Source organism: Phalangium opilio, unplaced genomic scaffold (genome assembly GCF_054372755.1).
Source record: "Phalangium opilio isolate 3A_F unplaced genomic scaffold, DU_Popi_V2 ptg001170l_1, whole genome shotgun sequence".
Lineage (NCBI taxonomy): Eukaryota > Metazoa > Arthropoda > Arachnida > Opiliones > Phalangiidae > Phalangium > Phalangium opilio.
In genome coordinates this window covers 5,633,686-5,659,532 of record NW_028324255.1, presented here as the reverse complement: position 1 = coordinate 5,659,532, position 25,847 = coordinate 5,633,686, and positions in this window count along the sequence as shown.

Sequence of the window (25,847 nt, the reverse complement as noted above, 5' to 3'; positions counted from 1 at the left end):
TTTGTCGTAGCCCAAAGTTTTTAGTATGGTTAGATGGAGGACAATTTGGACTATAACATATCCTAAGGACATCCCCGTATCTCTAGTAGACACAGAGTTATGGGCCTGCAAAATATAGTCTACTGCATTTCCTATGGACGGGTTTTTTGTTTACGTTTAGCTTAATTACTCGGCCCTTGTTTGTCGTAGCTCATTATTTGTAGTATGGTTAGATGGGGGACAAATTGGACTATAACATACTCAAAGGACATCCCCGTATCTCCAGTAGAAACAGATTTACGAGCCTGCAAAGTATAGTCTAATGCATTTCCTATGGAGGGGGTTTGTTTCGTTACGTTTTGCTTAAGTACTCGGCCCCTGTTTGTCGTAGCCCAAAGTTTTTAATACGGTTAGATGGGGGACAATTTGGACTATAACATATCCTAAGGACATCCCCGTATCTCTAGTAGACACAGAGTTATGGGCCTGCAAAATATAGTCTACTGCATTTCCTATGGACGGGTTGTTTGTTTACGTTTAGCTTAATTACTCGGCCCTTGTTTGTCGTAGCTCATTATTTGTAGTATGGTTAGATGGGGGACAAATTGGACTATAACATACTCAAAGGACATCCCCGTATCTCCAATAGAAACAGAGTTACGAGCCTGCAAACTATAGTCTAATGCATTTCCTATGGAGGGGGTTTGTTTCGTTACGTTTTGCTTAAGTACTCGGCCCCTATTTGTCATAGCCCAAAGTTTTTAGTATGGTTAGATGGGGGACAATTTGGACTATAACATATCCTAAGGACATCCCCGTATCTCTAGTAGACACAGAGTTATGGGCCTGCAAAATATAGTCTACTGCATTTCCTATGGACGGGTTGTTTGTTTACGTTTAGCTTAATTACTCGGCCCTTGTTTGTCGTAGCTCATTATTTGTAGTATGGTTAGATGGGGGACGAATTGGACTATAACATACTCAAAGGACATCCCCGTATCTCCAGTAGAAACAGATTTACGAGCCTGCAAAGTATAGTCTAATGCATTTCCTATGGAGGGGGTTTGTTTCGTTACGTTTTGCTTAAGTACTCGGCCCCTGTTTCTCGTAGCCCAAAGTTTTTAGTATGGTTAGATGGGGGACAATTTGGTCTATAACATATCCTAAGGACATCCCCGTATCTCTAGTAGACACAGAGTTATGGGCCTGCAAAATATAGTCTACTGCATTTCCTATGGACGGGTTGTTTGTTTACGTTTAGCTTAATTACTCGGCCCTTGTTTGTCGTAGCTCATTATTTGTAGTATGGTTAGATGGGGGACAAATTGGACAATAACATACTCAAAGGACATCCCCGTATCTCCAATAGAAACAGAGTTACGAGCCTGCAAACTATAGTCTAATGCATTTCCTATGGAGGGGGTTTGTTTCGTTACGTTTTGCTTAAGTACTCGGCCCCTGTTTGTCGTAGCCCAAAGTTTTTAGTATGGTTAGATGGAGGACAATTTGGACTATAACATATCCTAAGGACATCCCCGTATCTCTAGTAGACACAGAGTTATGGGCCTGCAAAATATAGTCTACTGCATTTCCTATGGACGGGTTGTTTGTTTACGTTTAGCTTAATTACTCGGCCCTTGTTTGTCGTAGCTCATTATTTGTAGTATGGTTAGATGGGGGACAAATTGGACTATAACATACTCAAAGGACATCCCCGTATCTCCAGTAGAAACAGATTTACGAGCCTGCAAAGTATAGTCTAATGCATTTCCTATGGAGGGGGTTTGTTTCGTTACTTTTTGCTTAAGTACTCGGCCCCTGTTTGTCGTAGCCCAAAGTTTTTAGTATGGTACGACAAACAGGGGCCGAGTACTTAAGCAAAACGTAACGAAACAAACCCCCTCCATAGGAAATGCATTAGACTATACTTTGCAGGCTCGTAAATCTGTTTCTACTGGAGATACGGGGATGTCCTTTGAGTATGTTATAGTCCAATTTGTCCCCCATCTAACCATACTACAAATAATGAGCTACGACAAACAAGGGCCGAGTAATTAAGCTAAACGTAAAAAACAACCCGTCCATAGGAAATGCATTAGACTATATTTTGCAGGCCCATAACTCTGTGTCTACTAGAGATACGGGGATGTCCTTAGGATAAGTTATAGTCCAAATTGTCCCCCATCTAACCATACTAAAAACTTTGGGCTACGACAAACAGGGGCCGAGTACTTAAGCAAAACGTAACGAAACAAACCCCCTCCATAGGAAATGCATTAGACTATACTTTGCAGGCTCGTAAATCTGTTTCTACTGGAGATACGGGGATGTCCTTTGAGTATGTTATAGTCCAATTTGTCCCCCATCTAACCATACTAAAAACTTTGGGCTACGACAAACAGGGGCCGAGTACTTAAGCAAAACGTAACGAAACAAACCCCCTCAATAGGAAATGCATTAGACTATAGTTTGCAGGCTCGCAACTCTGTTTCTATTGGAGATACGGGGATGTCCTTTGAGTATGTTATAGTCCAATTTGTCCCCCATCTAACCATACTACAAATAATGAGCTACGACAAACAAGGGCCGAGTAATTAAGCTAAACGTAAACAAACAACCCGTCCATAGGAAATGCAGTAGACTATATTTTGCAGGCCCATAACTCTGTGTCTACTAGAGATACGGGGATGTCCTTAGGATATGTTATAGTCCAAATTGTCCCCCATCTAACCATATTAAAAACTTTGGGCTACGACAAACAGGGGCCGAGTACTTAAGCAAAACGTAACGAAACAAACCCCCTCCATAGGAAATGCAGTAGACTATATTTTGCAGGCCCATAACTCTGTGTCTACTAGAGATACGGGGATGTCCTTAGGATATGTTATAGTCCAAATTGTCCTCCATCTAACCATACTAAAAACTTTGGGCTACGACAAACAGGGGCCGAGTACTTAAGCAAAACGTAACGAAACAAACCCCCTCAATAGGAAATGCATTAGACTATAGTTTGCAGGCTCGTAACTCTGTTTCTATTGGAGATACGGGGATGTCCTTTGAGTATGTTATTGTCCAATTTGTCCCCCATCTAACCATACTACAAATAATGAGCTACGACAAACAAGGGCCGAGTAATTAAGCTAAACGTAAACAAACAACCCGTCCATAGGAAATGCAGTAGACTATATTTTGCAGGCCCATAACTCTGTGTCTACTAGAGATACGGGGATGTCCTTAGGATATGTTATAGACCAAATTGTCCCCCATCTAACCATACTAAAAACTTTGGGCTACGAGAAACAGGGGCCGAGTACTTAAGCAAAACGTAACGAAACAAACCCCCTCCATAGGAAATGCATTAGACTATAGTTTGCAGGCTCGTAACTCTGTTTCTATTGGAGATACGGGGATGTCCTTTGAGTATGTTATAGTCCAATTTGTCCCCCATCTAACCATACTACAAATAATGAGCTACGACAAACAAGGGCCGAGTAATTAAGCTAAACGTAAACAAACAACCCGTCCATAGGAAATGCAGTAGACTATATTTTGCAGGCCCATAACTCTGTGTCTACTAGAGATACGGGGATGTCCTTAGGATATGTTATAGTCCAAATTGTCCCCCATCTAACCATATTAAAAACTTTGGGCTACGACAAACAGGGGCCGAGTACTTAAGCAAAACGTAACGAAACAAACCCCCTCCATAGGAAATGCAGTAGACTATATTTTGCAGGCCCATAACTCTGTGTCTACTAGAGATACGGGGATGTCCTTAGGATATGTTATAGTCCAAATTGTCCTCCATCTAACCATACTAAAAACTTTGGGCTACGACAAACAGGGGCCGAGTACTTAAGCAAAACGTAACGAAACAAACCCCCTCAATAGGAAATGCATTAGACTATAGTTTGCAGGCTCGTAACTCTGTTTCTATTGGAGATACGGGGATGTCCTTTGAGTATGTTATTGTCCAATTTGTCCCCCATCTAACCATACTACAAATAATGAGCTACGACAAACAAGGGCCGAGTAATTAAGCTAAACGTAAACAAACAACCCGTCCATAGGAAATGCAGTAGACTATATTTTGCAGGCCCATAACTCTGTGTCTACTAGAGATACGGGGATGTCCTTAGGATATGTTATAGACCAAATTGTCCCCCATCTAACCATACTAAAAACTTTGGGTCACGAGAAACAGGGGCCGAGTACTTAAGCAAAACGTAACGAAACAAACCCCCTCCATAGGAAATGCATTAGACTATACTTTGCAGGCTCGTAAATCTGTTTCTACTGGAGATACGGGGATGTCCTTTGAGTATGTTATAGTCCAATTTGTCCCCCATCTAACCATACTACAAATAATGAGCTACGACAAACAAGGGCCGAGTAATTAAGCTAAACGTAAACAAACAACCCGTCCATAGGAAATGCATTAGACTATATTTTGCAGGCCCATAACTCTGTGTCTACTAGAGATACGGGGATGTCCTTAGGATATGTTATAGTCCAAATTGTCCCCCATCTAACCATACTAAAAACTTTGGGCTACGACAAATAGGGGCCGAGTACTTAAGCAAAACGTAACGAAACAAACCCCCTCCATAGGAAATGCATTAGACTATAGTTTGCAGGCTCGTAACTCTGTTTCTATTGGAGATACGGGGATGTCCTTTGAGTATGTTATAGTCCAATTTGTCCCCCATCTAACCATACTACAAATAATGAGCTACGACAAACAAGGGCCGAGTAATTAAGCTAAACGTAAACAAACAACCCGTCCATAGGAAATGCAGTAGACTATATTTTGCAGGCCCATAACTCTGTGTCTACTAGAGATACGGGGATGTCCTTAGGATATGTTATAGTCCAAATTGTCCCCCATCTAACCATATTAAAAACTTTGGGCTACGACAAACAGGGGCCGAGTACTTAAGCAAAACGTAACGAAACAAACCCCCTCCATAGGAAATGCATTAGACTATACTTTGCAGGCTCGTAAATCTGTTTCTACTGGAGATACGGGGATGTCCTTTGAGTATGTTATAGTCCAATTTGTCCCCCATCTAACCATACTACAAATAATGAGCTACGACAAACAAGGGCCGAGTAATTAAGCTAAACGTAAACAAAAAACCCGTCCATAGGAAATGCAGTAGACTATATTTTGCAGGCCCATAACTCTGTGTCTACTAGAGATACGGGGATGTCCTTAGGATATGTTATAGTCCAAATTGTCCTCCATCTAACCATACTAAAAACTTTGGGCTACGACAAACAGGGGCCGAGTACTTAAGCAAAACGTAACGAAACAAACCCCCTCAATAGGAAATGCATTAGACTATAGTTTGCAGGCTCGTAACTCTGTTTCTATTGGAGATACGGGGATGTCCTTTGAGTATGTTATAGTCCAATTTGTCCCCCATCTAACCATACTACAAATAATGAGCTACGACAAACAAGGGCCGAGTAATTAAGCTAAACGTAAACAAACAACCCGTCCATAGGAAATGCAGTAGACTATATTTTGCAGGCCCATAACTCTGTGTCTACTAGAGATACGGGGATGTCCTTAGGATATGTTATAGTCCAAATTGTCCCCCATCTAACCATATTAAAAACTTTGGGCTACGACAAACAGGGGCCGAGTACTTAAGCAAAACGTAACGAAACAAACCCCCTCCATAGGAAATGCATTAGACTATACTTTGCAGGCTCGTAAATCTGTTTCTACTGGAGATACGGGGATGTCCTTTGAGTATGTTATAGTCCAATTTGTCCCCCATCTAACCATACTACAAATAATGAGCTACGACAAACAAGGGCCGAGTAATTAAGCTAAACGTAAAAAACAACCCGTCCATAGGAAATGCATTAGACTATATTTTGCAGGCCCATAACTCTGTGTCTACTAGAGATACGGGGATGTCCTTAGGATAAGTTATAGTCCAAATTGTCCCCCATCTAACCATACTAAAAACTTTGGGCTACGACAAACAGGGGCCGAGTACTTAAGCAAAACGTAACGAAACAAACCCCCTCCATAGGAAATGCATTAGACTATACTTTGCAGGCTCGTAAATCTGTTTCTACTGGAGATACGGGGATGTCCTTTGAGTATGTTATAGTCCAATTTGTCCCCCATCTAACCATACTAAAAACTTTGGGCTACGACAAACAGGGGCCGAGTACTTAAGCAAAACGTAACGAAACAAACCCCCTCAATAGGAAATGCATTAGACTATAGTTTGCAGGCTCGTAACTCTGTTTCTATTGGAGATACGGGGATGTCCTTTGAGTATGTTATAGTCCAATTTGTCCCCCATCTAACCATACTACAAATAATGAGCTACGACAAACAAGGGCCGAGTAATTAAGCTAAACGTAAACAAACAACCCGTCCATAGGAAATGCAGTAGACTATATTTTGCAGGCCCATAACTCTGTGTCTACTAGAGATACGGGGATGTCCTTAGGATATGTTATAGTCCAAATTGTCCCCCATCTAACCATATTAAAAACTTTGGGCTACGACAAACAGGGGCCGAGTACTTAAGCAAAACGTAACGAAACAAACCCCCTCCATAGGAAATGCATTAGACTATACTTTGCAGGCTCGTAAATCTGTTTCTACTGGAGATACGGGGATGTCCTTTGAGTATGTTATAGTCCAATTTGTCCCCCATCTAACCATACTAAAAACTTTGGGCTACGACAAACAGGGGCCGAGTACTTAAGCAAAACGTAACGAAACAAACCCCCTCAATAGGAAATGCATTAGACTATAGTTTGCAGGCTCGTAACTCTGTTTCTATTGGAGATACGGGGATGTCCTTTGAGTATGTTATAGTCCAATTTGTCCCCCATCTAACCATACTACAAATAATGAGCTACGACAAACAAGGGCCGAGTAATTAAGCTAAACGTAAACAAACAACCCGTCCATAGGAAATGCAGTAGACTATATTTTGCAGGCCCATAACTCTGTGTCTACTAGAGATACGGGGATGTCCTTAGGATATGTTATAGTCCAAATTGTCCCCCATCTAACCATATTAAAAACTTTGGGCTACGACAAACAGGGGCCGAGTACTTAAGCAAAACGTAACGAAACAAACCCCCTCCATAGGAAATGCATTAGACTATACTTTGCAGGCTCGTAAATCTGTTTCTACTGGAGATACGGGGATGTCCTTTGAGTATGTTATAGTCCAATTTGTCCCCCATCTAACCATACTACAAATAATGAGCTACGACAAACAAGGGCCGAGTAATTAAGCTAAACGTAAAAAACAACCCGTCCATAGGAAATGCATTAGACTATATTTTGCAGGCCCATAACTCTGTGTCTACTAGAGATACGGGGATGTCCTTAGGATAAGTTATAGTCCAAATTGTCCCCCATCTAACCATACTAAAAACTTTGGGCTACGACAAACAGGGGCCGAGTACTTAAGCAAAACGTAACGAAACAAACCCCCTCCATAGGAAATGCATTAGACTATACTTTGCAGGCTCGTAAATCTGTTTCTACTGGAGATACGGGGATGTCCTTTGAGTATGTTATAGTCCAATTTGTCCCCCATCTAACCATACTAAAAACTTTGGGCTACGACAAACAGGGGCCGAGTACTTAAGCAAAACGTAACGAAACAAACCCCCTCAATAGGAAATGCATTAGACTATAGTTTGCAGGCTCGTAACTCTGTTTCTATTGGAGATACGGGGATGTCCTTTGAGTATGTTATAGTCCAATTTGTCCCCCATCTAAACATACTACAAATAATGAGCTACGACAAACAAGGGCCGAGTAATTAAGCTAAACGTAAACAAACAACCCGTCCATAGGAAATGCAGTAGACTATATTTTGCAGGCCCATAACTCTGTGTCTACTAGAGATACGGGGATGTCCTTAGGATATGTTATAGTCCAAATTGTCCCCCATCTAACCATACTAAAAACTTTGGGCTATGACAAACAGGGGCCGAGTACTTAAGCAAAACGTAACGAAACAAACCCCCTCCATAGGAAATGCATTAGACTATACTTTGCAGGCTCGTAAATCTGTTTCTACTGGAGATACGGGGATGTCCTTTGAGTATGTTATAGTCCAATTTGTCCCCCATCTAACCATACTACAAATAATGAGCTACGACAAACAAGGGCCGAGTAATTAAGCTAAACGTAAACAAACAACCCGTCCATAGGAAATGCATTAGACTATACTTTGCAGGCCCATAACTCTGTGTCTACTAGAGATACGGGGATGTCCTTAGGATAGGTTATAGTCCAAATTGTCCCCCATCTAACCATACTAAAAACATTGAGCTAGGACAAACAGGGTCCGAGATATTAAGCAAAATGTTCGTCAACTTTTGTATCGTCTCACTTTATTTTTATTATGTTACTTATGATTTTTGCACTAAACTTTGGAGGCTCATAACTCTTGTTCTACAAGAGATACTGGGATCTCCTTTGGATATGTTATAGTACTCTTTGCTCCCCATACAAGGATACTTTAAACTTGAGGCTACCTCAATATCGTCGTCAACTTATTTTTTGTCTCACTTATTGTTAGAAGGTTACTTTTGATTTTTGAAAATAAACTTTGCAGGGTCGTAACTCTGGTTCTACCAGAGATACGGGGATGTAAATAATGTGACCTTGACACAAATGTTCGGATAATTATAAAGGTCTTTGCATGTTCCAAGCAAAAAAAAAAACTTCGCGGTTTCGAACCTGTGGCCTTCCGAGAGTGAGGCGGATGCGATAACCGCTACACTAAAGATATGTTATTATTTTTAATCGAAAGAACAGGGTCAAGTAATTTAGCAATACGTGAACAAACAAACCCCTCCATAGAAAATGCATTAGACTATACTTTGCAGGCTCGTAACTCTGTTTCTAGTGGAGATACGGGGATGTCCTTTGAGTATGTTATAGTACAATTTGTCCCCCATCTAACCATACTAAAAACAATGAGCTACGACAAACAGTTGTCGAGTAATTAAGCTAATCGTAAACAAACAAACCCCTCCATAGGAAATGCATTAGACTATACTTTGCAGGCCCATAACTCTGTGTCTACTAGAGATACGGGGATGTCCTTAGGATATGTTATAGTCCAAATTGTCCCCCATCTAACCATACTAAAGACTTTGGGCTACGACAAACAGGGGCCGAGTACTTAAGCAAAACGTAACGAAACAAACCCCCTCCATAGAAAATGCATTAGACTATACTTTGCAGGCTCGTAAATCTGTTTCTACTGGAGATACGGGGATGTCCTTTGAGTATGTTATAGTCCAATTTGTCCCCCATCTAACCATACTACAAATAATGAGCTACGACAAACAAGGGCCGAGTAATTAAGCTAAACGTAAACAAACAACCCATCCATAGGAAATGCATTAGACTATACTTTGCAGGCCCATAACTCTGTGTCTACTAGAGATACGGGGATGTCCTTAGGATATGTTATAGTCCAAATTGTCCCCCATCTAACCATACTAAAAACTTTGGGCTACGACAAACAGGGGCCGAGTACTTAAGCAGAACGTAACGAAACAAACCCCCTCCATAGGAAATGCATTAGACTATACTTTGCAGGCTCGTAACTCTGTTTCTATTGGAGATACGGGGATGTCCTTTGAGTATGTTATAGTCCAATTTGTCCCCCATCTAACCATACTAAAAACATTGAGCTACGACAAACAGGGGCCGAGTAATTAAGCTAAACGTAAACAAACAACCCGTCCATAGCAAATGCATTAGACTATACTTTGCAGGCCCATAACTCTGTGTCTACTAGAGATACGGGGATGTCCTTAGGATATGTTATAGTCCAAAATGTCCCCCATCTAACCATACTAAAAACATTGAGCTAGGACAAACAGGGTCCGAGATATTAAGCAAAATGTTCGTCAACTTTTGTATCGTCTCACTTTATTTTTATTATGTTACTTATGATTTTTGCACTAAACTTTGGAGGCTCATAACTCTTGTTCTACAAGAGATACTGGGATCTCCTTTGGATATGTTATAGTACTCTTTGCTCCCCATACAAGGATACTTTAAACTTGAGGCTACCTCAATATCGTCGTCAACTTATTTTTTGTCTCACTTATTGTTAGAAGGTTACTTTTGATTTTTGAAAATAAACTTTGCAGGGTCGTAACTCTGGTTCTACCAGAGATACGGGGATGTAAATAATGTGACCTTGACACAAATGTTCGGATAATTATAAAGGTCTTTGCATGTTCCAAGCAAAAAAAAAAACTTCGCGGTTTCGAACCTGTGGCCTTCCGAGAGTGAGGCGGATGCGATAACCGCTACACTAAAGATATGTTATTATTTTTAATCGAAAGAACAGGGTCAAGTAATTTAGCAATACGTGAACAAACAAACCCCTCCATAGAAAATGCATTAGACTATACTTTGCAGGCTCGTAACTCTGTTTCTACTGGAGATACGGGGATGTCCTTTGAGTATGTTATAGTACAATTTGTCCCCCATCTAACCATACTAAAAACAATGAGCTACGACAAACAGTTGTCGAGTAATTAAGCTAATCGTAAACAAACAAACCCCTCCATAGGAAATGCATTAGACTATACTTTGCAGGCCCATAACTCTGTGTCTACTAGAGATACGGGGATGTCCTTAGGATATGTTATAGTCCAAATTGTCCCCCATCTAACCATACTAAAGACTTTGGGCTACGACAAACAGGGGCCGAGTACTTAAGCAAAACGTAACGAAACAAACCCCCTCCATAGAAAATGCATTAGACTATACTTTGCAGGCTCGTAAATCTGTTTCTACTGGAGATACGGGGATGTCCTTTGAGTATGTTATAGTCCAATTTGTCCCCCATCTAACCATACTACAAATAATGAGCTACGACAAACAAGGGCCGAGTAATTAAGCTAAACGTAAACAAACAACCCATCCATAGGAAATGCATTAGACTATACTTTGCAGGCCCATAACTCTGTGTCTACTAGAGATACGGGGATGTCCTTAGGATATGTTATAGACCAAAATGTCCCCCATCTAACCATACTAAAAACATTGAGCTAGGACAAACAGGGTCCGAGATATTAAGCAAAATGTTCGTCAACTTTTGTATCGTCTCACTTATTTTTATTATGTTACTTATGATTTTTGCACTAAACTTTGGAGGCTCATAACTCTTGTTCTACAAGAGATACTGGGATCTCCTTTGGATATGTTATAGTACTCTTTGCTCCCCATACAAGGATACTTTAAACTCTAGGCTACCGCAATATCGTCGTCAACTTATTTTTTGTCTCACTTATTGTTAGAAGGTTACTTTTGATTTTTGAAAATAAATTTTGCAGGCTCGTAACTCTGTTTCTACTGGAGATACGGGGATGTCCTTTGAGTATGTTATAGACCAATTTGTCCTTCATCTAGCCATACCAAGAATTAGGGCTACGACAAACAGTAGTCGAGTAATTAAGCTAATCGTAAACAAACAAACCCCCTCCATAGGAAATACATTACACTAAATTCTGGAGGCTCGTAACTCTGGTTCTACCAGAGATACGGGGATGTAAATAATGTGACCTTGACACAAATGTTCGGATAATTATAAAGGTCTTTGCATGTTCCAAGCAGAAAAAAACTTCGCGGTTTCGAACCTGTGGCCTTCCGGGAGTGAGGCGGATGCGATAACCGCTACACTAAAGATATGTTATTATTTTTAATCGAAAGAACTGGGTCAAGTAATTAAGCAATACGTGAAAAAACAAACCCCTCCATAGAAAATGCATTAGACTATACTTTGCAGGCTCCTAACTCTGTTTCTACTGGAGATACGGGGATGTCCTTTGAGTATGTTATAGTCCAATTTGTCCCCCATCTAACCATACTACAAATAATGAGCTACGACAAACAAGGGCCGAGTAATTAAGCTAAACGTAAACAAACAACCCGTCCATAGGAAATGCAGTAGACTATATTTTGCAGGCCCATAATTCTGTGTCTACTAGAGATACGGGGATGTCCTTAGGATATGTTATAGTCCAATTTGTCCCCCATCTAACCATACTAAAAACTTTGGGCTACGACAAACAGGGGCCGAGTACTTAAGCAAAACGTAACGAAACAAACCCCCTCCATAGGAAATGCATTAGACTATACTTTGCAGGCTCGTAAATCTGTTTCTACTAGAGATACGGGGATGTCCTTTGAGTATGTTATAGTCCAATTTGTCCCCCATCTAACCATACTACAAATAATGAGCTACGACAAACAAGGGCCGAGTAATTAAGCTAAACGTAAACAAACAACCCGTCCATAGGAAATGCATTAGACTATACTTTGCAGGCCCATAACTCTGTGTCTACTAGAGATACGGAATGTCCTTAGGATATGTTATAGTCCAAATTGTCCCCCATCTAACCATACTAAAAACATTGAGCTAGGACAAACAGGGTCCGAGATATTAAGCAAAATGTTCGTCAACTTTTGTATCGTCTCACTTATTTTTATTATGTTACTTATGATTTTTGCACTAAACTTTGGAGGCTCATAACTCTTGTTCTACAAGAGATACTGGGATCTCCTTTGGATATGTTATAGTACTCTTTGCTCCCCATACAAGGATACTTTAAACTTGAGGCTACCTCAATATCGTCGTCAACTTATTTTTTGTCTCACTTATTGTTAGAAGGTTACTTTTGATTTTTGAAAATAAACTTTGCAGGGTCGTAACTCTGGTTCTACCAGAGATACGGGGATGTAAATAATGTGACCTTGACACAAATGTTCGGATAATTATAAAGGTCTTTGCATGTTCCAAGCAAAAAAAAAAACTTCGCGGTTTCAAACCTGTGGCCTTCCGAGAGTGAGGCGGATGCGATAACCGCTACACTAAAGATATGTTATTATTTTTAATCGAAAGAACAGGGTCAAGTAATTTAGCAATACGTGAACAAACAAACCCCTCCATAGAAAATGCATTAGACTATACTTTGCAGGCTCGTAACTCTGTTTCTACTGGAGATACGGGGATGTCCTTTGAGTATGTTATAGTACAATTTGTCCCCCATCTAACCATACTAAAAACAATGAGCTACGACAAACAGTTGTCGAGTAATTAAGCTAATCGTAAACAAACAAACCCCTCCATAGGAAATGCATTAGACTATACTTTGCAGGCCCATAACTCTGTGTCTACTAGAGATACGGGGATGTCCTTAGGATATGTTATAGTCCAAATTGTCCCCCATCTAACCATACTAAAGACTTTGGGCTACGACAAACAGGGGCCGAGTACTTAAGCAAAACGTAACGAAACAAACCCCCTCCATAGAAAATGCATTAGACTATACTTTGCAGGCTCGTAAATCTGTTTCTACTGGAGATACGGGGATGTCCTTTGAGTATGTTATAGTCCAATTTGTCCCCCATCTAACCATACTACAAATAATGAGCTACGACAAACAAGGGCCGAGTAATTAAGCTAAACGTAAACAAACAACCCATCCATAGGAAATGCATTAGACTATACTTTGCAGGCCCATAACTCTGTGTCTACTAGAGATACGGGGATGTCCTTAGGATATGTTATAGTCCAAAATGTCCCCCATCTAACCATACTAAAAACATTGAGCTAGGACAAACAGGGTCCGAGATATTAAGCAAAATGTTCGTCAACTTTTGTATCGTCTCACTTATTTTTATTATGTTACTTATGATTTTTGCACTAAACTTTGGAGGCTCATAACTCTTGTTCTACAAGAGATACTGGGATCTCCTTTGGATATGTTATAGTACTCTTTGCTCCCCATACAAGGATACTTTAAACTCTAGGCTACCGCAATATCGTCGTCAACTTATTTTTTGTCTCACTTATTGTTAGAAGGTTACTTTTGATTTTTGAAAATAAATTTTGCAGGCTCGTAACTCTGTTTCTACTGGAGATACGGGGATGTCCTTTGAGTATGTTATAGACCAATTTGTCCTTCATCTAGCCATACCAAGAATTAGGGCTACGACAAACAGTAGTCGAGTAATTAAGCTAATCGTAAACAAACAAACCCCCTCCATAGGAAATACATTACACTAAATTCTGGAGGCTCGTAACTCTGGTTCTACCAGAGATACGGGGATGTAAATAATGTGACCTTGACACAAATGTTCGGATAATTATAAAAAAAAACTTCGCGGTTTCGAACCTGTGGCCTTCCGGGAGTGAGGCGGATGCGATAACCGCTACACTAAAGATATGTTATTATTTTTAATCGAAAGAACTGGGTCAAGTAATTAAGCAATACGTGAAAAAACAAACCCCTCCATAGAAAATGCATTAGACTATACTTTGCAGGCTCCTAACTCTGTTTCTACTGGAGATACGGGGATGTCCTTTGAGTATGTTATAGTACAATTTGTCCCCCATCTAACCATACTAAAAACAATGAGCTACGACAAACAGTAGTCGAGTAATTAAGCTAATCGTAAACAAACAAACCCCTCCATAGGAAATGCATTAGACTATACTTTGCAGGCCCATAACTCTGTGTCTACTAGAGATACGGGGATGTCCTTAGGATATGTTATAGTCCAAATTGTCCCCCATCTAACCATACTAAAAACTTTGGGCTACGACAAACAGGGCCGAGTACTTAAGCAAAACGTAACGAAACAAACCCCCTCCATAGAAAATGCATTAGACTATACTTTGCAGGCTCGTAACTCTGTTTCTACTGGAGATACGGGGATGTCCTTTGAGTATGTTATAGTCCAATTTGTCCCCCATCTAACCATACTAAAATCATTGAGCTACGACAAACAGCAGTCGAGTAATTAAGCTAATCGTAAACAAACAAACCCCTCCATAGGAAATGCATTAGACTATACTTTGCAGGCCCATAACTCTGTGTCTACTAGAGATACGGGGATGTCCTTAGGATATGTTATAGTCCAAATTGTCCCCCATCTAACCATACTAAAAACTTTGGGCTACGACAAACAGGGGCCGAGTACTTAAGCAAAACGTAACGAAACAAACCCCCTCCATAGAAAATGCATTAGACTATATTTTGCAGGCTCGTAACTCTGTTTCTACTGGAGATACGGGGATGTCCTTTGAGTATGTTATAGTCCAATTTGTCCCCCATCTAACCATACTAAAAACATTGAGCTACGACAAACAGCAGTCGAGTAATTAAGCTAATCGTAAACAAACAAACCCCTCCATAGGAAATGCATTAGACTATACTTTGCAGGCCCATAACTCTGTGTCTACTAGAGATACGGGGATGTCCTTAGGATATGTTATGGTCCAAATTGTCCCCCATCTAACCATACTAAAAACTTTGGGCTACGACAAACAGGGGCCGAGTACTTAAGCAAAACGTAACGAAACAAACCCCCTCCATAGAAAATGCATTAGACTATACTTTGCAGGCTCGTAACTCTGTTTCTACTGGAGATACGGGGATGTCCTTTGAGTATGTTATAGTCCAATTTGTCCCCCATCTAACTGTACTAAAAACATTGAGCTACGACAAACAGCAGTCGAGTAATTAAGCTAATCGTAAACAAACAAACCCCTCCTTAGGAAATGCATTAGACTATACTTTGCAGGCCCATAACTCTGTGTCTACTAGAGATACGGGGATGTCCTTAGGATATGTTATAGTCCAAATTGTCCCCCATCTAACCATACTAAAAACTTTGGGCTACGACAAACAGGGGCCGAGTACTTAAGCAAAATGTAACGAAACAAACCCCCTCCATAGAAAATGCATTAGACTATACTTTGCAGGCTCGTAACTCTGTTTCTACTGGAGATACGGGGATGTCCTTTGAGTATGTTATAGTCCAATTTGTCCCCCATCTAACCATACTAAAAACATTGAGCTACGACAAACAGCAGTCGAGTAATTAAGCTAATCGTAAACAAACAAACCCCTCCATAGGAAATGCATTAGACTATACTTTGCAGGCCCATAACTCTGTGTCTACTAGAGATACGGGGATGTCCTTAGGATATGTTATGGTCCAAATTGTCCCCCATCTAACCATACTAAAAACTTTGGGCTACGACAAACAGGGGCCGAGTACTTAAGCAAAACGTAACGAAACAAACCCCCTCCATAGAAAATGCATTAGACTATACTTTGCAGGCTCGTAACTCTGTTTCTACTGGAGATACGGGGATGTCCTTTGAGTATGTTATAGTCCAATTTGTCCCCCATCTAACTATACTAAAAACATTGAGCTACGACAAACAGCAGTCGAGTAATTAAGCTAATCGTAAACAAACAAACCCCTCCTTAGGAAATGCATTAGACTATACTTTGCAGGCCCATAACTCTGTGTCTACTAGAGATACGGGGATGTCCGTAGGATATGTTATAGTCCAAATTGTCCCCCATCTAACCATACTAAAAACTTTGGGCTACGACAAACAGGGGCCGAGTACTTAAGCAAAACGTAACGAAACAAACCCCCTCCATAGAAAATGCATTAGACTATACTTTGCAGGCTCGTAACTCTGTGTCTACTAGAGATACGGAATGTCCTTAGGATATGTTATAGTCCAAATTGTCCCCCATCTAACCATACTAAAAACATTGAGCTAGGACAAACAGGGTCCGAGATATTAAGCAAAATGTTCGTCAACTTTTGTATCGTCTCACTTATTTTTATTATGTTACTTATGATTTTTGCACTAAACTTTGGAGGCTCAAAACTCTTGTTCTACAAGAGATACTGGGATCTCCTTTGGATATGTTATAGTACTCTTTGCTCCCCATACAAGGATACTTTAAACTTGAGGCTACCTCAATATCGTCGTCAACTTATTTTTTGTCTCACTTATTGTTAGAAGGTTACTTTTGATTTTTGAAAATAAACTTTGCAGGCTCGTAACTCTGGTTCTACCAGAGATACGGGGATGTAAATAATGTGACCTTGACACAAATGTTCGGATAATTATAAAGGTCTTTGCATGTTCCAAGCAAAAAAAAAAACTTCACGGTTTCGAACCTGTGGCCTTCCGAGAGTGAGGCGGATGCGATAACCGCTACACTAAAGATATGTTATTATTTTTAATCGAAAGAACAGGGTCAAGTAATTAAGCAATACGTGAACAAACAAACCCCTCCATAGAAAATGCATTAGACTATACTTTGCAGGCTCGTAACTCTGTTTCTACTGGAGATACGGGGATGTCCTTTGAGTATGTTATAGTACAATTTGTCCCCCATCTAACCATACTAAAAACAATGAGCTACGACAAACAGTAGTCGAGTAATTAAGCTAATCGTAAACAAACAAACCCCTCCATAGGAAATGCATTAGACTATACTTTGCAGGCCCATAACTCTGTGTCTACTAGAGATACGGGGATGTCCTTAGGATATGTTATAGTCCAAATTGTCCCCCATCTAACCATACTAAAAACTTTGGGCTACGACAAACAGGGCCGAGTACTTAAGCAAAACGTAACGAAACAAACCCCCTCCATAGAAAATGCATTAGACTATACTTTGCAGGCTCGTAACTCTGTTTCTACTGGAGATACGGGGATGTCCTTTGAGTATGTTATAGTCCAATTTGTCCCCCATCTAACCATACTAAAATCATTGAGCTACGACAAACAGCAGTCGAGTAATTAAGCTAATCGTAAACAAACAAACCCCTCCATAGGAAATGCATTAGACTATACTTTGCAGGCCCATAACTCTGTGTCTACTAGAGATACGGGGATGTCCTTAGGATATGTTATAGTCCAAATTGTCCCCCATCTAACCATACTAAAAACTTTGGGCTACGACAAACAGGGGCCGAGTACTTAAGCAAAACGTAACGAAACAAACCCCCTCCATAGAAAATGCATTAGACTATACTTTGCAGGCTCGTAACTCTGTTTCTACTGGAGATACGGGGATGTCCTTTGAGTATGTTATAGTCCAATTTGTCCCCCATCTAACCATACTAAAAACATTGAGCTACGACAAACAGCAGTCGAGTAATTAAGCTAATCGTAAACAAACAAACCCCTCCTTAGGAAATGCATTAGACTATACTTTGCAGGCCCATAACTCTGTGTCTACTAGAGATACGGGGATGTCCGTAGGATATGTTATAGTCCAAATTGTCCCCCATCTAACCATACTAAAAACTTTGGGCTACGACAAACAGGGGCCGAGTACTTAAGCAAAACGTAACGAAACAAACCCCCTCCATAGAAAATGCATTAGACTATACTTTGCAGGCTCGTAACTCTGTGTCTACTAGAGATACGGAATGTCCTTAGGATATGTTATAGTCCAAATTGTCCCCCATCTAACCATACTAAAAACATTGAGCTAGGACAAACAGGGTCCGAGATATTAAGCAAAATGTTCGTCAACTTTTGTATCGTCTCACTTATTTTTATTATGTTACTTATGATTTTTGCACTAAACTTTGGAGGCTCATAACTCTTGTTCTACAAGAGATACTGGGATCTCCTTTGGATATGTTATAGTACTCTTTGCTCCCCATACAAGGATACTTTAAACTTGAGGCTACCTCAATATCGTCGTCAACTTATTTTTTGTCTCACTTATTGTTAGAAGGTTACTTTTGATTTTTGAAAATAAACTTTGCAGGCTCGTAACTCTGGTTCTACCAGAGATACGGGGATGTAAATAATGTGACCTTGACACAAATGTTCGGATAATTATAAAGGTCTTTGCATGTTCCAAGCAAAAAAAAAAACTTCACGGTTTCGAACCTGTGGCCTTCCGAGAGTGAGGCGGATGCGATAACCGCTACACTAAAGATATGTTATTATTTTTAATCGAAAGAACAGGGTCAAGTAATTAAGCAATACGTGAACAAACAAACCCCTCCATAGAAAATGCATTAGACTATACTTTGCAGGCTCGTAACTCTGTTTCTACTGGAGATACGGGGATGTCCTTTGAGTATGTTATAGTACAATTTGTCCCCCATCTAACCATACTAAAAACAATGAGCTACGACAAACAGTAGTCGAGTAATTAAGCTAATCGTAAACAAACAAACCCCTCCATAGGAAATGCATTAGACTATACTTTGCAGGCCCATAACTCTGTGTCTACTAGAGATACGGGGATGTCCTTAGGATATGTTATGGTCCAAATTGTCCCCCATCTAACCATACTAAAAACTTTGGGCTACGACAAACAGGGGCCGAGTACTTAAGCAAAACGTAACGAAACAAACCCCCTCCATAGAAAATGCATTAGACTATACTTTGCAGGCTCGTAACTCTGTTTCTACTGGAGATACGGGGATGTCCTTTGAGTATGTTATAGTCCAATTTGTCCCCCATCTAACTATACTAAAAACATTGAGCTACGACAAACAGCAGTCGAGTAATTAAGCTAATCGTAAACAAACAAACCCCTCCTTAGGAAATGCATTAGACTATACTTTGCAGGCCCATAACTCTGTGTCTACTAGAGATACGGGGATGTCCTTAGGATATGTTATAGTCCAAATTGTCCCCCATCTAACCATACTAAAAACTTTGGGCTACGACAAACAGGGGCCGAGTACTTAAGCAAAACGTAACGAAACAAACCCCCTCCATAGAAAATGCATTAGACTATACTTTGCAGGCTCGTAACTCTGTTTCTACTGGAGATACGGGGATGTCCTTTGAGTATGTTATAGTCCAATTTGTCCCCCATCTAACCATACTAAAAACATTGAGCTACGACAAACAGCAGTCGAGTAATTAAGCTAATCGTAAACAAACAAACCCCTCCTTAGGAAATGCATTAGACTATACTTTGCAGGCCCATAACTCTGTGTCTACTAGAGATACGGGGATGTCCGTAGGATATGTTATAGTCCAAATTGTCCCCCATCTAACCATACTAAAAACTTTGGGCTACGACAAACAGGGGCCGAGTACTTAAGCAAAACGTAACGAAACAAACCCCCTCCATAAGAAATGCATTAGACTATATTTTGCAGGCTCGTAAATCTGTTTCTACTGGAGATACGGGGATGTCCTTTGAGTATGTTATAGTCCAATTTGTCCCCCATCTAACCATACTACAAATAATGAGCTACGACAAACAAGGGCCGAGTAATTAAGCTAAACGTAAACAAACAACCCGTCCATAGGAAATGCAGTAGACTATATTTTGCAGGCCCATAACTCTGTGTCTACTAGAGATACGGGGATGTCCTTAGGATATGTTATAGTCCAAATTGTCCCCCATCTAACCATACTAAAAACTTTGGGCTATGACAAACAGGGGCCGAGTACTTAAGCAAAACGTAACGAAACAAACCCCCTCCATAGGAAATGCATTAGACTATACTTTGCAGGCTCGTAAATCTGTTTCTACTGGAGATACGGGGATGTCCTTTGAGTATGTTATAGTCCAATTTGTCCCCCATCTAACCATACTACAAATAATGAGCTACGACAAACAAGGGCCGAGTAATTAAGCTAAACGTAAACAAACAACCCGTCCATAGGAAATGCATTAGACTATACTTTGCAGGCCCATAACTCTGTGTCTACTAGAGATACGGGGATGTCCTTAGGATATGTTATAGTCCAAATTGTCCCCCATCTAACCATACTAAAAACATTGAGCTAGGACAAACAGGGTCCGAGATATTAAGCAAAATGTTCGTCAACTTTTGTATCGTCTCACTTTATTTTTATTATGTTACTTATGATTTTTGCACTAAACTTTGGAGGCTCATAACTCTTGTTCTACAAGAGATACTGGGATCTCCTTTGGATATGTTATAGTACTCTTTGCTCCCCATACAAGGATACTTTAAACTTGAGGCTACCTCAATATCGTCGTCAACTTATTTTTTGTCTCACTTATTGTTAGAAGGTTACTTTTGATTTTTGAAAATAAACTTTGCAGGGTCGTAACTCTGGTTCTACCAGAGATACGGGGATGTAAATAATGTGACCTTGACACAAATGTTCGGATAATTATAAAGGTCTTTGCATGTTCCAAGCAAAAAAAAAAACTTCGCGGTTTCGAACCTGTGGCCTTCCGAGAGTGAGGCGGATGCGATAACCGCTACACTAAAGATATGTTATTATTTTTAATCGAAAGAACAGGGTCAAGTAATTTAGCAATACGTGAACAAACAAACCCCTCCATAGAAAATGCATTAGACTATACTTTGCAGGCTCGTAACTCTGTTTCTACTGGAGATACGGGGATGTCCTTTGAGTATGTTATAGTACAATTTGTCCCCCATCTAACCATACTAAAAACAATGAGCTACGACAAACAGTTGTCGAGTAATTAAGCTAATCGTAAACAAACAAACCCCTCCATAGGAAATGCATTAGACTATATTTGCAAGCCCATAACTCTGTGTCTACTAGAGATACGGGGATGTCCTTAGGATATGTTATAGTCCAAATTGTCCCCCATCTAACCATACTAAAGACTTTGGGCTACGACAAACAGGGGCCGAGTACTTAAGCAAAACGTAACGAAACAAACCCCCTCCATAGAAAATGCATTAGACTATACTTTGCAGGCTCGTAAATCTGTTTCTACTGGAGATACGGGGATGTCCTTTGAGTATGTTATAGTCCAATTTGTCCCCCATCTAACCATACTACAAATAATGAGCTACGACAAACAAGGGCCGAGTAATTAAGCTAAACGTAAACAAACAACCCATCCATAGGAAATGCATTAGACTATACTTTGCAGGCCCATAACTCTGTGTCTACTAGAGATACGGGGATGTCCTTAGGATATGTTATAGACCAAAATGTCCCCCATCTAACCATACTAAAAACATTGAGCTAGGACAAACAGGGTCCGAGATATTAAGCAAAATGTTCGTCAACTTTTGTATCGTCTCACTTATTTTTATTATGTTACTTATGATTTTTGCACTAAACTTTGGAGGCTCATAACTCTTGTTCTACAAGAGATACTGGGATCTCCTTTGGATATGTTATAGTACTCTTTGCTCCCCATACAAGGATACTTTAAACTCTAGGCTACCGCAATATCGTCGTCAACTTATTTTTTGTCTCACTTATTGTTAGAAGGTTACTTTTGATTTTTGAAAATAAATTTTGCAGGCTCGTAACTCTGTTTCTACTGGAGATACGGGGATGTCCTTTGAGTATGTTATAGACCAATTTGTCCTTCATCTAGCCATACCAAGAATTAGGGCTACGACAAACAGTAGTCGAGTAATTAAGCTAATCGTAAACAAACAAACCCCCTCCATAGGAAATACATTACACTAAATTCTGGAGGCTCGTAACTCTGGTTCTACCAGAGATACGGGGATGTAAATAATGTGACCTTGACACAAATGTTCGGATAATTATAAAGGTCTTTGCATGTTCCAAGCAAAAAAAAACTTCGCGGTTTCGAACCTGTGGCCTTCCGGGAGTGAGGCGGATGCGATAACCGCTACACTAAAGATATGTTATTATTTTTAATCGAAAGAACTCGGTCAAGTAATTAAGCAATACGTGAAAAAACAAACCCCTCCATAGAAAATGCATTAGACTATACTTTGCAGGCTCCTAACTCTGTTTCTACTGGAGATACGGGGATGTCCTTTGAGTATGTTATAGTCCAATTTGTCCCCCATCTAACCATACTACAAATAATGAGCTACGACAAACAAGGGCCGAGTAATTAAGCTAAACGTAAACAAACAACCCGTCCATAGGAAATGCAGTAGACTATATTTTGCAGGCCCATAATTCTGTGTCTACTAGAGATACGGGGATGTCCTTAGGATATGTTATAGTCCAATTTGTCCCCCATCTAACCATACTAAAAACTTTGGGCTACGACAAACAGGGGCCGAGTACTTAAGCAAAACGTAACGAAACAAACCCCCTCCATAGGAAATGCATTAGACTATACTTTGCAGGCTCGTAAATCTGTTTCTACTAGAGATACGGGGATGTCCTTTGAGTATGTTATAGTCCAATTTGTCCCCCATCTAACCATACTACAAATAATGAGCTACGACAAACAAGGGCCGAGAAATTAAGCTAAACGTAAACAAACAACCCGTCCATAGGAAATGCATTAGACTATACTTTGCAGGCCCATAACTCTGTGTCTACTAGAGATACGGAATGTCCTTAGGATATGTTATAGTCCAAATTGTCCCCCATCTAACCATACTAAAAACATTGAGCTAGGACAAACAGGGTCCGAGATATTAAGCAAAATGTTCGTCAACTTTTGTATCGTCTCACTTATTTTTATTATGTTACTTATGATTTTTGCACTAAACTTTGGAGGCTCATAACTCTTGTTCTACAAGAGATACTGGGATCTCCTTTGGATATGTTATAGTACTCTTTGCTCCCCATACAAGGATACTTTAAACTTGAGGCTACCTCAATATCGTCGTCAACTTATTTTTTGTCTCACTTATTGTTAGAAGGTTACTTTTGATTTTTGAAAATAAACTTTGCAGGGTCGTAACTCTGGTTCTACCAGAGATACGGGGATGTAAATAATGTGACCTTGACACAAATGTTCGGATAATTATAAAGGTCTTTGCATGTTCCAAGCAAAAAAAAAAACTTCGCGGTTTCAAACCTGTGGCCTTCCGAGAGTGAGGCGGATGCGATAACCGCTACACTAAAGATATGTTATTATTTTTAATCGAAAGAACAGGGTCAAGTAATTTAGCAATACGTGAACAAACAAACCCCTCCATAGAAAATGCATTAGACTATACTTTGCAGGCTCGTAACTCTGTTTCTACTGGAGATACGGGGATGTCCTTTGAGTATGTTATAGTACAATTTGTCCCCCATCTAACCATACTAAAAACAATGAGCTACGACAAACAGTTGTCGAGTAATTAAGCTAATCGTAAACAAACAAACCCCTCCATAGGAAATGCATTAGACTATACTTTGCAGGCCCATAACTCTGTGTCTACTAGAGATACGGGGATGTCCTTAGGATATGTTATAGTCCAAATTGTCCCCCATCTAACCATACTAAAGACTTTGGGCTACGACAAACAGGGGCCGAGTACTTAAGCAAAACGTAACGAAACAAACCCCCTCCATAGAAAATGCATTAGACTATACTTTGCAGGCTCGTAAATCTGTTTCTACTGGAGATACGGGGATGTCCTTTGAGTATGTTATAGTCCAATTTGTCCCCCATCTAACCATACTACAAATAATGAGCTACGACAAACAAGGGCCGAGTAATTAAGCTAAACGTAAACAAACAACCCATCCATAGGAAATGCATTAGACTATACTTTGCAGGCCCATAACTCTGTGTCTACTAGAGATACGGGGATGTCCTTAGGATATGTTATAGTCCAAAATGTCCCCCATCTAACCATACTAAAAACATTGAGCTAGGACAAACAGGGTCCGAGATATTAAGCAAAATGTTCGTCAACTTTTGTATCGTCTCACTTATTTTTATTATGTTACTTATGATTTTTGCACTAAACTTTGGAGGCTCATAACTCTTGTTCTACAAGAGATACTGGGATCTCCTTTGGATATGTTATAGTACTCTTTGCTCCCCATACAAGGATACTTTAAACTCTAGGCTACCGCAATATCGTCGTCAACTTATTTTTTGTCTCACTTATTGTTAGAAGGTTACTTTTGATTTTTGAAAATAAATTTTGCAGGCTCGTAACTCTGTTTCTACTGGAGATACGGGGATGTCCTTTGAGTATGTTATAGACCAATTTGTCCTTCATCTAGCCATACCAAGAATTAGGGCTACGACAAACAGTAGTCGAGTAATTAAGCTAATCGTAAACAAACAAACCCCCTCCATAGGAAATACATTACACTAAATTCTGGAGGCTCGTAACTCTGGTTCTACCAGAGATACGGGGATGTAAATAATGTGACCTTGACACAAATGTTCGGATAATTATAAAAAAAAACTTCGCGGTTTCGAACCTGTGGCCTTCCGGGAGTGAGGCGGATGCGATAACCGCTACACTAAAGATATGTTATTATTTTTAATCGAAAGAACTGGGTCAAGTAATTAAGCAATACGTGAAAAAACAAACCCCTCCATAGAAAATGCATTAGACTATACTTTGCAGGCTCCTAACTCTGTTTCTACTGGAGATACGGGGATGTCCTTTGAGTATGTTATAGTACAATTTGTCCCCCATCTAACCATACTAAAAACAATGAGCTACGACAAACAGTAGTCGAGTAATTAAGCTAATCGTAAACAAACAAACCCCTCCATAGGAAATGCATTAGACTATACTTTGCAGGCCCATAACTCTGTGTCTACTAGAGATACGGGGATGTCCTTAGGATATGTTATAGTCCAAATTGTCCCCCATCTAACCATACTAAAAACTTTGGGCTACGACAAACAGGGCCGAGTACTTAAGCAAAACGTAACGAAACAAACCCCCTCCATAGAAAATGCATTAGACTATACTTTGCAGGCTCGTAACTCTGTTTCTACTGGAGATACGGGGATGTCCTTTGAGTATGTTATAGTCCAATTTGTCCCCCATCTAACCATACTAAAATCATTGAGCTACGACAAACAGCAGTCGAGTAATTAAGCTAATCGTAAACAAACAAACCCCTCCATAGGAAATGCATTAGACTATACTTTGCAGGCCCATAACTCTGTGTCTACTAGAGATACGGGGATGTCCTTAGGATATGTTATAGTCCAAATTGTCCCCCATCTAACCATACTAAAAACTTTGGGCTACGACAAACAGGGGCCGAGTACTTAAGCAAAACGTAACGAAACAAACCCCCTCCATAGAAAATGCATTAGACTATATTTTGCAGGCTCGTAACTCTGTTTCTACTGGAGATACGGGGATGTCCTTTGAG